At 52.3% G+C, this 13,149-nt stretch overlaps 1 protein-coding gene across 2 annotated transcripts in view; it reads left to right on the top strand.

Annotated features, from left to right (window-relative positions):
• CUNH10orf90 (chromosome unknown C10orf90 homolog) overlaps window positions 1-13,149 on the top strand; it is a 217,676-nt gene that overhangs the window by 25,146 nt on the left and 179,381 nt on the right. The gene's annotated exons all lie outside the window — the stretch shown is intronic.

The following is a 13,149-nucleotide window of genomic DNA, read 5'->3' as shown; positions in this document are numbered from 1 at the left end:
AGTCGGATCGAGAGTCGAATGCTTAACCGACCGAGCCACCCAGGCGCCCCGGCAAATTTTAGTTTTGAATCCTCATCTCAATTTCAGTTTGTAAATGGGGTAGATGAATTTGTATCTATGGAGAAAAATATATGTGTGTCCGTGCGTCTGCGTGTGATTATACACAGATGCTTTTGTAGCTTCTCTCTTCCTTTCCCCTTGCCGCTCACCTCCACCAAAGGCATCAGGGACCTGAGTTCGTCTCCATAACGGACACAGTCAGCCCAGGACAAATATATTATTTGGAAGAAGTTCTCCTAGTTCGTCCTTTCTGGGGCCCCAAAGCATGGCTTACAGCTTATTCTTTCATAGTGGCAGATATTTGACCCGATCCTTTAAAGACCTAGCCCAGAAATTGCTTGTGGTGAGAATGTGAATCCTGTGACAGTCGCTTCTGGTGGCCTTAATGGCAGGTCTCATGCAACACGTCTGGCCACCTGCACCCCGCGGGGAGGTTGGGGACGTGGAGGAGAATGCCAGGTTTTTCTCAGAGCGCTCGGAGGTAGGAGTGAGTGCAGTCTGGCCTGCGTGACCTAGATGTGGACCCGCCAGTCTGCTTTTCTCCAGGACTAGCTTAGCTTGAAATGGGCCTGATTGGGCACTTGTGCAGTGGAGCTTGTATTAGTGGTTTAATGACTTAGAAACCTGTACATGCTGGCCCAGAGGCCAGGGGTTAATGGTCCAGGCTGCAGGGAATGTGCCCAAGCAAGCCTGGGCGAGGAGGGAGACGCATATATTCTGGCTTTCTTTCTCCTTTCTTTCCTTCTTTCCTTCTTTCCTTCCCTTTCCTTCCCTTTCCTTCCCTTCCCTTTCCTTTCCTTTCTTTCCCTATTTTCCAAGTTCTAATTATGGAAGGATATTTTAGACATAGTCTGAAACCTTGGGTATTCGCACAGAAGGCAAGCAGTTGTTGAGGAAAAAATCAGTCATGACACTTGTTAAAGAGAATAAGGCAGATTTTATTCAGGGAGACTACTACGTGAGGTCTTAGAGTAGGAAAGAGAGTCTGGGCTCAACTCCGAATATAAGGGAAAGGAGGAATTCACGGCCGAGGAGCATAATACTTCCCTGATGGCTACTTCTCGAAGGGGTCACCTGGCTTTGTGCGTCTTGCTGCAAGGTCATTCCCATCTGTTAGAGAGAAATGGCATTGTTGGGGCGCCTGGGTGGCTCAGTCGGTTGAGCGTCCGACTTCGGCTCAGGTCATGATCTCGCAGTTCGTGAGTTCAAGCCCCGCGTCGGGCTCTGTGCTGACAGCTCAGAGCCTGGAGCCTGCTTCCGATTCTGTGTCTCCCTCTCTCTCTGACCCTCCCCCGCTTGTTCGTTCTCTCTCTCTCTCTCTCTCTCAAAAATAAATATTAAAAAAAAAGAAGAAAAGGCACTATCAACTGGTTAAAAATGGCAGGACATGTGAGTTCCTGTGGTAGAAGGGAGCCCCCTAATCCAGAACTATGTCAGGGAAGCTGGGGATTCATAACCGATGGCAGGGGGAGGGATTAGGGGCAGGGAAAATTACCAAGAAGAACTTGATTAGAGGGGTGCCTGGGTGGCTCAGTCAGTTAAGTGTCTGAGTTGGTTTTGGCTCGGGTCATGATCTCACAGTCCGTGGGTTCGAGCCCCACGTCGGGCTCTGTGCTGGCAGCTCGGAGCCCGGATCCTGCTGGGGGATTCTGTGTCTCCCTCTCTCTCTGCCCCTCCCGTGCTCACTTTGTGTGTCTCTCTCAAAATAAATAAATAAACTTCAAAAAAAAAAAAAAAAAAAAGAATGTGATTAGAGGTCAAGGGTTGGGGAAAGTCTTGTTAAGCCGGCTCAGCAGGGTTCTCTCTCCATCCAGACCCAATAGGATTCTTTGCTAGAACTGGGCCTGACAGGCCACCAAAGGCAGGCCCAGGATGAGGCCTAGTTAGGAAAAGCGCTCAGAGGAGCCTGACTAAAGTTAGGCCAAGGAGGGCCTACAGACACATCTTTTCTCTGAAAACCGGGCCCGGGAAGCCACCTGTGCCCTCAGGGACCTCTGTGGTCCTGGTTCACTGCCTCAGGGAAGAACAGCATTTTGGATCAGGGATCTGACTCCCCGCCCCACACTCCCAAGAAGGGGAAGGGCCCACACACGATGAAATCTTCACCAATCCCGTCCCTGGCCTTGGCAGGAGACCCAGAGAGCAGAGTTGTAGTTCCAACTTGGTGTCGGAAGGACCAAAAACGCACAAAAGGGAAACCATTGTAAGGAAACCAGTGAATTTCACGGAAGGAAGAGCCACCAGCTTACAGAAAGTGCAGGAGACACTTTCTTGTGTCTGCCAATTAACCTCTCAGGTTCCATCCTGATTCAGTCATCTCAGGTCAGGAAGCAAGGTCAGGTATTAGAGACGTGGCTTCAGAAGATCTAATCCTGTGGGTACCTGGCTTGCAGGACAGCTCTTCCAGAAGGAGTCCAGGGCGCCAGGCAGACGGAGCTCATGAAATCTCAAGTTTGGGAGGGGCCAGAGGGTCACTTTGTCCAGTTTCTTCCTAATGTCTCCTGTCTGAAACCCTCCTACTCATTTCCACGCAGCAGCGGGAAAGCCTCTGCAGGGTAAGCTGACCACACAGAAGCCCCAAGGGCAGGGGGCTCATGACCTGCTCCCACAGCCGGAAGTGTTAGAAATCCTTCAGATCCTGTTGAGCCAAAATAAAGTAACTTATTCATTTGCTTTTACTCTGTAGTGAGAAGGCAAAGAGTCGTTACAGTTACATATTGACTTGTTAGAATGTGTCATCTCGTCCCGGGTTCTAGGAAGGCGACTCCATTGTGCTACTCAGGCAGGTGATGGCGCACTTTCCTCTGGGGCAGGGGTGGGCATGCTGGTCACTGGGACGCTGGGTGATGACCCAGTTATTTGCAGGGGTTGCAATAAGGGGGATGTTTAAAGACGTTTCTGGGCAGGCGGGGCTACCAGTAGTCGGGTAGGGAATTCAAGGTTCGGGAGGCTCAGGGAGTGAGGGGGGCGGTGCTAGTCGGAGGACCCTGAATTTGTGGGGTTTGGACCCTCTACTTGTGAGAGGCCGCCTGCCTTCAATGTCCAGGAAGCATGCGGCAGGGTGGTGTTGACGTCGGGAGACAGGTTAGGGTCATAGATATGACCATCGTTTACAATATTTACACGTTTATCAATATGACTCTCATTTACAGGCAGTGTGTGAGAAACCATGAGACCAGCTGAGATCATTGCAGCAGAAAATGTGTGAGCTGGGACGAGGGTGGGCTGCAAGACCCACATGTATGGGGCGCTGGCTGGGGGTGGTAAAGGGAACCACAGACCCGGCGTCGGGGTTTTGTTTTCTCAGGTGAGGTATTTAGTGCCAGGGTTGACTCTGACCTCACTTAGCTCTTTATCTTTGGATAAGTCTTTCCACTTGCCCAGGTCTTATTTTGCTCTCCGACGATGGTGGTTTAGGACGATGGTGGTCCACCGGCTGCTCTAGAACTCAGCGCTGTGGGTGGTAAGCCTCTGTTGCAGAAGCTAGATCAGGGGAGTGGTTGGCCCAGGCAGAGTGGACCCTGTGCTCATGCACGAAATTGGAAATGCACATCATCTCCGGATTTCTATTTTTGCTTCTTCCACGTGCACACAGCAACTGTTCACTGCCTCGGTCCTGGAAATCCCAGGACTGGGAAAGACAGGGGGCGGATATCTTATGGTAAAATCGTCCCATTGGGAAGCCCTTTGAAATCGGTGGGCCTGTGTAAAACTTCGGTTTACAGTGACGTAGGATCCAAACACTAAGAGAGAAAAAAACGTGGGGACGGTGACTGTATCTGCCCAAACTCGCATCCGTTTTCAAAATCGGTGGACGGTAGGAAGTCCGTTTCAAATTTCCATTCTGCGTGTTGTTAAAAGATTCCTTTTCCCAACCCCCCATCGCTGTGCTACCTGTCTGCAGAGGAGACTGCTTAATCTGAGGATTTAGCAATGATTAGGAGGATTTGGTGCTTAGTTAAGCCATTTCTGGGGCCATCAGTTATGGGAAATGTATGGAAAGGTAATTGATGAAGGGTCACCTGGAATTTTTAATTGCTAATTCACTTGGCTTAGGAAGGAAGGTGGGGCGGCACGAAATTTTCTCCCTCCTGATCAATTAAGCCTGACCTTTACAACTGGCAGTTTTTAAAGGGTGGGTCTTTGATGGATGAGGGGGATGAAGTTATTATATTTCACTTAAAACTTGAGGGTCACCGTGTCTCCATTCCAGCTTTTACAAGAGCGGCGATTCACTTCCTCGATAACCCTCGTTTTGGTTTCATTTGTGCCGAGACAGTGGCCCCGACACGACACATACGCCTGACCATCCTTCACGGAAGGATTGGTCTGTCGTCCCTTAAAAACCACCCTGAGACTGATGTGAGTTGTGTTTCTTTTCTCTGCTGGAAGAAGTCATTTGTAATTGTAGTTTCTCTATGAGCCAGAGATAGCGGGCACGGCAAAAGCCCTGTTTTATTCAGGCTCTAATTGTTGAAGCGGAGACGCACGATCCTTTTTTATACAGAAGCCGTTTTCATTGTGCCACGTTGCCACCTGCCTCATTCTCACAGACTCCTCCCTGCCCGTGAGGAGGCTCATCTATTGGATAGTGTGAAAGAGTGTCTTTGATCAGCGCAACTTCTCTGCGTTCCCACCAGTTCTCAGAGAGGGCGGAGTGTGAACTCCACGGCACAGCATCTGGGGCCAGCCCGCATCTGACTCTACCCTTACCTGTCCCTCTCCCGGCCCCCGAGGACCCTCCTGAAGCCACCTTCTGTGTGTTTCAGTTGTGAAGATCCTCCCATTTGTCGGACGCATTCCCTGATTCAACCTGCCCACCCTTGGTGCTTCAGATTTTGATGGTTTCACAGGACGGTCCTTCCTGCATTGCCTGGTTTCCCTCGTGGGCTTGTCTTGGGTTGTGGTCTTCAAGACCGTTGGCTCGGAGGGCAGGGACCTTGTTTCGCTCATCGCTGTGTTCCCAAGGTTAGACGCCGGTGCGCAGAAGTATTCACCAGACTGCCCAGGATTATCTGTCCGTCCGAAGGAACCATGTGGAACCAAGTGTACATCCGGGGATCTTGCTTGACTCTCCCAGGCAAGCCCGCGGAGCAGGCTGGGAATCGGATCGTGTGACGGCACTCGAGAGCCTGTGGGGGAAGCACCTCCCTTTGGGTTTTTCTAAGGCCCTTCCAACTGCTTTGCGTGACACACACCTGTCCTGTTACTCAGCTTCCTTTGTTGAGGGGACAGAGGCCTCCTCCCAGGGGGCTCCTGTGAGCCTGCCGGGTGCTTGCTCTGCCCAGTGTCCACCTCACTCTGCAAGAGGGGAGGTGGGAAAAGGCAGCATAACTTCTCTGACCCCCCCCCCCCAGAAGAGAGAACACTTATTCCCGCTTTCTGCGCAAGATGTAAAGAGACGTGTTTGGGTCTGTCGGGCCTCCTGGCGTAGAACATTACTGGGAAGAAAACAGACCGCGTCGCTTTGTCACGGGGGCATGTGACAGTTCCCTGTTTGCTGTCTAACGGATGACCCTTATGCGCACGGCCCTTCCTGAGTTCTGTGTAGTGGCTGCCTGGGTCTTGACCTTCAGGTTTGTTGCAATCACCTGTAAACAGTGCAATAAGCAACGTTCCCCCTTCTCTGAGTTTCTGCTTCTAGCTTCGTCTTTGCCCATCACCTGGTACGTAATCTAATTTTAAAAATGATTGGTAGAATAATGTGCTAGGCAAAGAGCACAGCTGAAGATTCCCCAGTCGGTGTAGCTTTGAATCGGAAAGAAATGCATCCAGCCGGATTTAGCTGCCTCCTCTCAAAGGCATGGCAGCTTAGTCATTGCCTGTTGTCTTCGAAGTGAAGAAATCAGATGCCGGGGCAGACATGAGGTCGGCAGTCCGTGAGGGCCACCGCATCTCGTTCTCAGAGGTGGGGTAGGGAGAACTACCCACAATTTCCGTTCATTTTCCCTTGAAGCCTATGAGTCCTTCTACCGTCTATGGGTGCCAGGGTGGGCATCTTTGGGGGTCGGTATTTTGACCTGAACAAAGGGCATGAGTCTGAGAGACAGACACCCAACATTATGCGTTTGCTAGAAAGGAGCACCTGTTGACGAAATGGCTTTAAGAAGCCTACGTCCGGGGCACCCGCGTGGCTCAGTCAGTTGAGCATCCAACTCTTGATTGTGGCTCGGGTCATGATCCCAGGCTCGTGGGGTCGAACCCAGTGTTGGACTCCATGCCGAGCGTGGAGCCTGCTTGAGGTTCTCCCTCTCTGTCCCTCTGCCCTTCATCCCTCCTCATTCTCTCTCTCTCTCTCTCTCTCTCTCTCTCTCTCTCTCTCAAAAAATAAAATAAAAAATAAAAAAAAAGAAGCCCAAGTCCAATGGCTGAACAGCAATCCTAGGCCATCCAGCATGGAGACAAGATTCTGCTGAAGTCACAGTGTAAGGAAAATGGCTCTGCTCTAGCAGAAGTCCCCAGGTAGAAGAGGGCATCTGAATCACCCATGGACCCTAGAACGGAAAGCGTCTCCAGGCTCCACCCAGACCACAGCGTCAGAGTCTATGGGTGTGGAGCCCAAGAAGTTGTCCTGGGCATCCCTTGTTGGAGCCGCCGCTGTGGGTCTTTTTTGGAGTCGGCTGGGTTTTTACGAAATAAACACGATGGTCATTCCTTCACCCCCAGGAGTTTCGCAGCATAGAGCCCTAACTCAGAGGGCTCTTGTAATTGCCTCCTCTTTATCCTGTTGGAGATGGAGGGGTCCCCCCCCGCCAGGGTGATGGAGGTGGCCGTGCACAACACCTGACCCCGGACAGATGAGTCCCTAGCGGTTTGTGAGTCACGGACACTTACAGCGCTGGGGAGCAGCACACCGTCTGCCACGTATCCCCTGTAGGGCCACGTGAGGATTGCACTCAAGAACAACGTGAGTAAGTGGGAGCAGTGGAGGCAGGCTTTGTAATATTGGGAGGGTGGGGCGACCCCTGGCTCCTGCAGGAGGATGTAGCAAGATTGTTCGACTAATTCCACGGGTTGGAAGGGAGACGAAGCCCACCGCTCAGGGAGATGCGGGCGCTGCTCCTGGACCCCATCATGAGGAGGGTCATTTGGCCAGGGGATCTTATCCGCGGGGATAGGAGGGGAATTCGCAGATTGGCCAGATGAAGCCCTCTGGATTGCACCAGATGTCACCTCAGCACATGATAGGGGGTCTTATCTGCAGGCCTTACACCATGAGGGCCTGGCCTGGATGGAGTGGAGATGTGGAGGAATGAGGACAGTGAGGTGGTCGGGGGCCTGGGGGGTTAACAGGCCCGCTGGGGTGGGGAGAACAGAGAGCTTGGGACCCAGCTTCCGAAGGTGCGGTGAGAGCCAGGTGTGGACACCAGGCATGAGGTCAGTGTCAGGGACACGTGGCTAGAGGACACCGTGTCCTCAGATGGAGGAGGTACGTCTGGGTGCCTGGGAATGTAGAGTGGGGGCCACGCAGGGAGGGACGGTGTGGTGTGGCTGGATCTGACTCAGGATAGGTCCTGCCCAGAGTGCCTGAGGTCCAGCCTCAGGTACAGGAATGCAGTGCAAGCCGGGAACTCACTCCCCAGCAAGGCAGAAACCCACGTTCTAGATTGGGTTCTAGATGGGCATGAGAAGCATGTCTCTAAGCTCAGGATCGCCGTCCCCATCCCAGGAGTGGCACCACCATCCCCGCGGCCGGCCAAGCTGGGAACCTAGACGTCTTTCTGCCTCTCCCACACCCCCGTTTCCAATCCATGACCACGTCCCTCTGATTTTCCTCCTAATCATCTCTGGGATCCATCCCTGCTGCCATGTTGGTATTGACTACTGCAATAGTCCGTGTTTTCTCTGTTTGGTCTGTGTGGGCCAGGCCATTCCCTACTTTAAAACCCTTCCATACTTTTCAGTTGCTCCTAAAGACCATTCTTACTATGGTCTGAGAGGCTCTGGGGGCACTGGTCTTTGAGCTCTCTCCCTCTCTCTGTTCCACCCATGCTCTCCATGTGCTTCCTGCTACAGGGTCCCTGTACAAGCTGATCTCCTTGCTTGAACCTGTGCCCCTAAGTAACCTTGACTTGCCCCGCAGATCCTCTGCCATACATCCCTGATCTCGAGACCAGTCCCCTCTTCAGACACCTGGAGTCCACCTTCCTTTTTTTTGCTGCACTTGTCACGATAATGTTACATTTATTTGCACTTGATAAACATCTGCATTCCGGTCCAGACTGAAAGCTGCATGAGAGCTTGGATTTTGCTTGCCAGCCCCTGTACCAAGCCAGGTGCTCCGGAAACAGCTGCTGGGGGGATGAGCCGGATGGGTAGAGGAAGGAGCTAAGTCACCCGTGGAGCCTGGAGAACCATGGGGACGGGATCGGGCTCGTCACTGTGGCTGACTTCAGAAGGACTTTGATTTTTTTTTTTTGTTTTTTTAATTTTTTTTTTTTAACATTCATTTATTTTTGAGACAGAGAGAGAGCATGAACAGGGGAGGGTCAGAGAAAGAGGGAGACACAGAATCTGAAACAGGCTCCAGGCTCTGAGCTGTCAGCACAGAGCCCGACGCGGGGCTCAAACCCACAGACCGCGAGATCACGACCTGAGCCGAAGTCGGACGCTTAACCGATTGAGCCACCCAGGCGCCCCCATGACTTCAGAAGGACTTTGAATGGCACCCTGGGATGCTGGGTGCACTCCCCTTTCTGCCCTGTCTTCTTTCTCCTCTCTGAGTGGCTGTGACCCTCCCTTCCAACCTCGGGCCTCTCACGCTCCTTCCTTGAACTTCATGAACCCCTCTCCTAGTTGCATTGCCTGCCCCAGAGCCATGACCCCAGAGTTTACACATTATTATTGGTGTGATTTTAGCTGGTTTAGTTAAAGAGGCTCATCGGTTTCTACTTCCTTATTGTTAGTTGTGCGTCCAGAGCCCCCCGAGAGGAAAAGAACGCTTACCGGTAATTGTTGAAGTCACACACTCCTTGCAAAGGTTGATGTCATTGGGGAAAGGCTGCAAATAGAAGGCAAACCCCAAACTCCGTGAGCCCTACCGCGCAGAGTGTTGCTTTTTGGGTGAAATATTGTCAATAGGGCGTAGAGAGAATGAACTTGCTTGAGAGCTGAAGTGTTATATTTTTGAGTAGCTTTGTGCCCAGCTGGCCATGTGAAGATAAGATTCTCTAGAAGGGAAAAGTATATAAACAAAGGAAACGCAAATTGAAAGTGACACGTGGAATTAAACGTAGTTTTGAAGCTTATCGTGTTATTTAATATAATGGTCGCGTTAACGTCCGGCGTGCCAGCACGAGAGGAAAATCCCTCCGGCAGCTGTAAAGGGGCTGAGCCGAGGGGACAAGAACACAGAGTAAAACGTTCCCTGCACAAAGCAAAACTGTCCACCCCCATCGCTTATTTCACATCTTGGTGGAAACCCCAGTGCTGGCCATGAGATCTTCCCATAAAGCATCTTCTTTTGAACAGATTATCTCCTGACTTGCTTCCTCCTCTCTTGTTTCCCAAGAGTGGTCTCTCTCTCCCTTCCTGGATGTGTTTGCTGGAAAGGAGCTCCTGTTGGTGGAATGCCATTAAGAAACCTAAGTCCAGGGGCCCCTGGGTGGCTCAGTCAGTCGAGCGTCCGACTCTTGGTTTCGGCTCAGGTCATGATCTCACAGTTTGGTTCGTGGGTTCGAGCCCCGCGTTGGGCTCTGCGCTGACATTGCGGAGCCTGCTGGGAATTCTCTCTCTCCCCCTCCCTCTGTCTATAAATAAAAAAATAAACCTTAAAAAGAAAATTAGGGCCAACACCCTTTTCCAGCTCCCAGGGGAGCGCAAAGACATCTCCTTTCCCGGTAAAAACTGCATTTCTGCGTTTGAGCAATTTGACAGGTGAGATCTGGCTTCTGCATTCAAAGATGCCATTGTTCCTAAAGAGACTGAGCTTCCTGTCATATGCCTGCCTTGGGCACAGGAGGACTCCTCACGTTTGTACAGCCTTCTGGAACGTTTTCCCCTTAGGCTGGCATATGACGTCGCTGCTCCCTGACCTGTGTGCTGAGGATACAGCTCTTGCGTCTCATTTTCGGAGCTTCAGCCGAGAAGTTTCTCCTGGACCACAGAGAGCTGCGTTTCCTTAGAGCAGCTCATGTTATTTTTTTTTTTTTCAACGTTTTTTATTTATTTTTGGGACAGAGAGAGACAGAGCATGAACGGGGGAGGGGCAGAGAGAGAGGGAGACACAGAATCGGAAACAGGCTCCAGGCTCTGAGCCATCAGCCCAGAGCCTGACGCGGGGCTCGAACTCACGGACCGCGAGATCGTGACCTGGCTGAAGTCGGACGCTTAACCGACTGCGCCACCCAGGCGCCCCGCTCATGTTATTTTTAAATGGAACTCTTGCGTAAGATGGAATCGTCTGGGAAGCCCTTTTGAGAGACAGCAGAGGTGCTCTGGCTGGAAAGAGGCCCTGGGCGCTCAGGTTCCGGGAACCCCATCCCCCCGGGGGGCTTTGCGGGTCCAGCCGGGCCACCAAGCAGGATTTGAAAACCAGGCAGGACTGGAGGGAGAGCCCAGAGCGTTTGAATACACATTGATTGCTTTCCCTTTGAACGTGGAGACTTCACACAGTTAACCCGGAGCCCCGTGGAATGCCCCGTGGGCAGAGTCCATTTGCACCGAGAGACCCCCCCCCCCACCCCTGCTTCCACATTGATCGGCCCTCGAGTTCCTAAATCCCGCTTAATTTAGGGCTCTCCTGAAGGTTCTCTAGGCGCCTTTGAGCTGGGGGCCGACAGGTTCTCCGGGGGGAAGGGGGGGCGGTTGCTGGTCCCGCCGAGGGAGAAGCGGTGGGAACGTGTCCTGGATTTCAACTGGAAGATGGGATGGAACAGAGTCTATAATAGGTCTGTGCTTTTAAAATCCCCTTCCCTTTCCGGTATTAAATGGCTTTGCTTTAATGACCCTCAGCTCCTAGTTTCTTTCAGATCCTTCCTACGGGCCCTGGCGGGACTCCAGCTACTCACTCAGCTCCGAACGTGGCTTTGTCTAATGCCTTGCGTGCACTTTGGTTTGAGTTGTTCTTTTTACGGGACTTAGGAGACCGTCTCTGAGGGTGGTTCAACACCGAGAACGTCAGCCTGGGGAGGGGGCGAGCCTCGTTCCCTCTGGAAACAGGCAGGGCTGGGGGGGGTCAAGGGGCCTTTCTTCCAGAACGTGCCGCAGGTGATAAGGCTGGGGCGCTGGGGTTCAGAGCACGGGCTGCTTGAGCGTGAATTCAAGTTTGGATCAGAGGATAATCTTCCCGCCTTCGGAGACGAGATTGGAGTCAGTGTTATGGGGCGAAACTGGAGGGCTTTGGGCAATCCCTCTCCTCCACCCTTCACCCTGGGACGTTGGATAACTGAGCGCCGTGAGACTTAGTTTCACCATATTTGTAAACTGAGAATGGTAATACCTACCTTGCATCGTTGTTCCAAGGAGTGGTTATAATAGCTAGAGGACGCTAGTCCCAACCATTTTTAAAACTTGATTTTATTGTGGTGTTGTGGCTGATTGTGGATACTATGTTGTACAGCAAATCTCTAGAGCAATTGCTTAACTGAAAAATCATGTCCGTTGATGAGTATTTCCCCAGCACCCCCTCCCGGGAGCCCCTGGCCATCACCATCCCCATCTCTGATTCTAGGAAGCTGACCCTTTTGTACACACCTCATGTCAGTGGGGTCAGGCAGGGTTTGGGTTGTTTCCACGTCTCGGCTACGGTGAGTGGCGTGGCCGGGACTTGGGGGGGGGGGCGGGAAGATGCCGATATCACTTCGAGATCCTGATTTCAGTTCTTCAGATAAATACCCAGAAGCGAGATTTCTGGATCCCATGGTAATTCTGATTTTTAATTTTTTGAAAAACAAACAAAAAACCCCACCGTTTCCCATAGTGCCTACGCAATTTTGTGTTCCCACCAGTAGGATACAAGTTTTCCAATTTCTCCCCGTCCTTGCCAACACGTGTTACTTTACTTTTTTGGGGAACAGCCAACCTGACAGGTGTGAGGGGATCTCTCATTAGGGTTTAGATTTGCATTTCCCTGATGAGGAGGGACTAATCTCAGTCATTGATGTTTAAATCAGCATTGTATGCTATCAATGCCCTGTCCCCACCCCCCCTGCCAGAAATACACCGATGCTTACAGGTTAGGCTCTTACTTTCTTTCTGGAGTGTTCTATTCGAGCTGCTTGAGGACAGAGGAGGTGAGGTTGGGGACAGCAAGGGGGTTGGGATTGAGGCGGAGTATGAGGACAAAGGGACAGCCCGCCAGACGCCCTGTGGGCTCACAACTGGCCAATGGGCGGCTGCTCTCCATGTGTGACACACACAGTTGGTCCCCCGTCAGCCTGTCCCCTTGCCTTCCTTCCTCTTTATCCCCACAGCTTTATCCCGGGCAAGGGGTGTTCTCCTCCCAGCTTACCACAGAGCCTTCTATCCCACACCTTCCCTGGCCGGGAGCCCTGCAGTGGCCGACTCTGTCCCTGCCCTTGGCCACCTTGGAAGGCCACCCCCAGGTTGGATCAGGCTACCCCTCTGGCCTGTGCTCTAAGCACTTGGGCAGGTGTCTGCTGACCTCCTTGCCCTGTGCCGCTGCATGACAGGCAGACACTGCCGGGCCTTCCCTGGGGAATCTCCTAGCAACTTGGGGAATGTCCTGTGTCCCCACTTCTGCACTTCCTGCCCAATCAGCAGAATTCCTCGTGGGTCCTCACGGGTCTCGTGAGTCTCTGGGCAGTTACTGGAGAGATGATAGAAGATGCCTGTGGAGCTTGGGTGCTGAGCCCCCTGGGCAGGTGCCCTCATGTGGGCGACAGAGGTGGGGGCCACATCTGGATGTTTGCAGCAGGTCCTGGAGTGAGACCAGGCTCTGGTAGATGCAGAAATGCCGTTTTGCCAGGGGACCTGGAGGGGATAAGGTATGAAGACCGGCGATGGGACTCATGGCCATTGCCAGAGTGACACCAAAAACCACACCATGTCCCAGACTCAGCGGCTCATGGAACCATCAGCGTTTCTTTAGCTCTTGAAGCACGGGTTGATGATCTGGGCTGCTGGTTC

Source organism: Lynx rufus, unplaced genomic scaffold (genome assembly GCF_022079265.1).
Source record: "Lynx rufus isolate CCGP_SWC_20201006 ecotype Redwood Valley unplaced genomic scaffold, mLynRuf1.p SCAF_11, whole genome shotgun sequence".
Classification (NCBI taxonomy): domain Eukaryota; kingdom Metazoa; phylum Chordata; class Mammalia; order Carnivora; family Felidae; genus Lynx; species Lynx rufus.
Note: the sequence above shows the minus strand (reverse complement) of the source record. Positions and strands in the feature narration are given on the sequence as shown.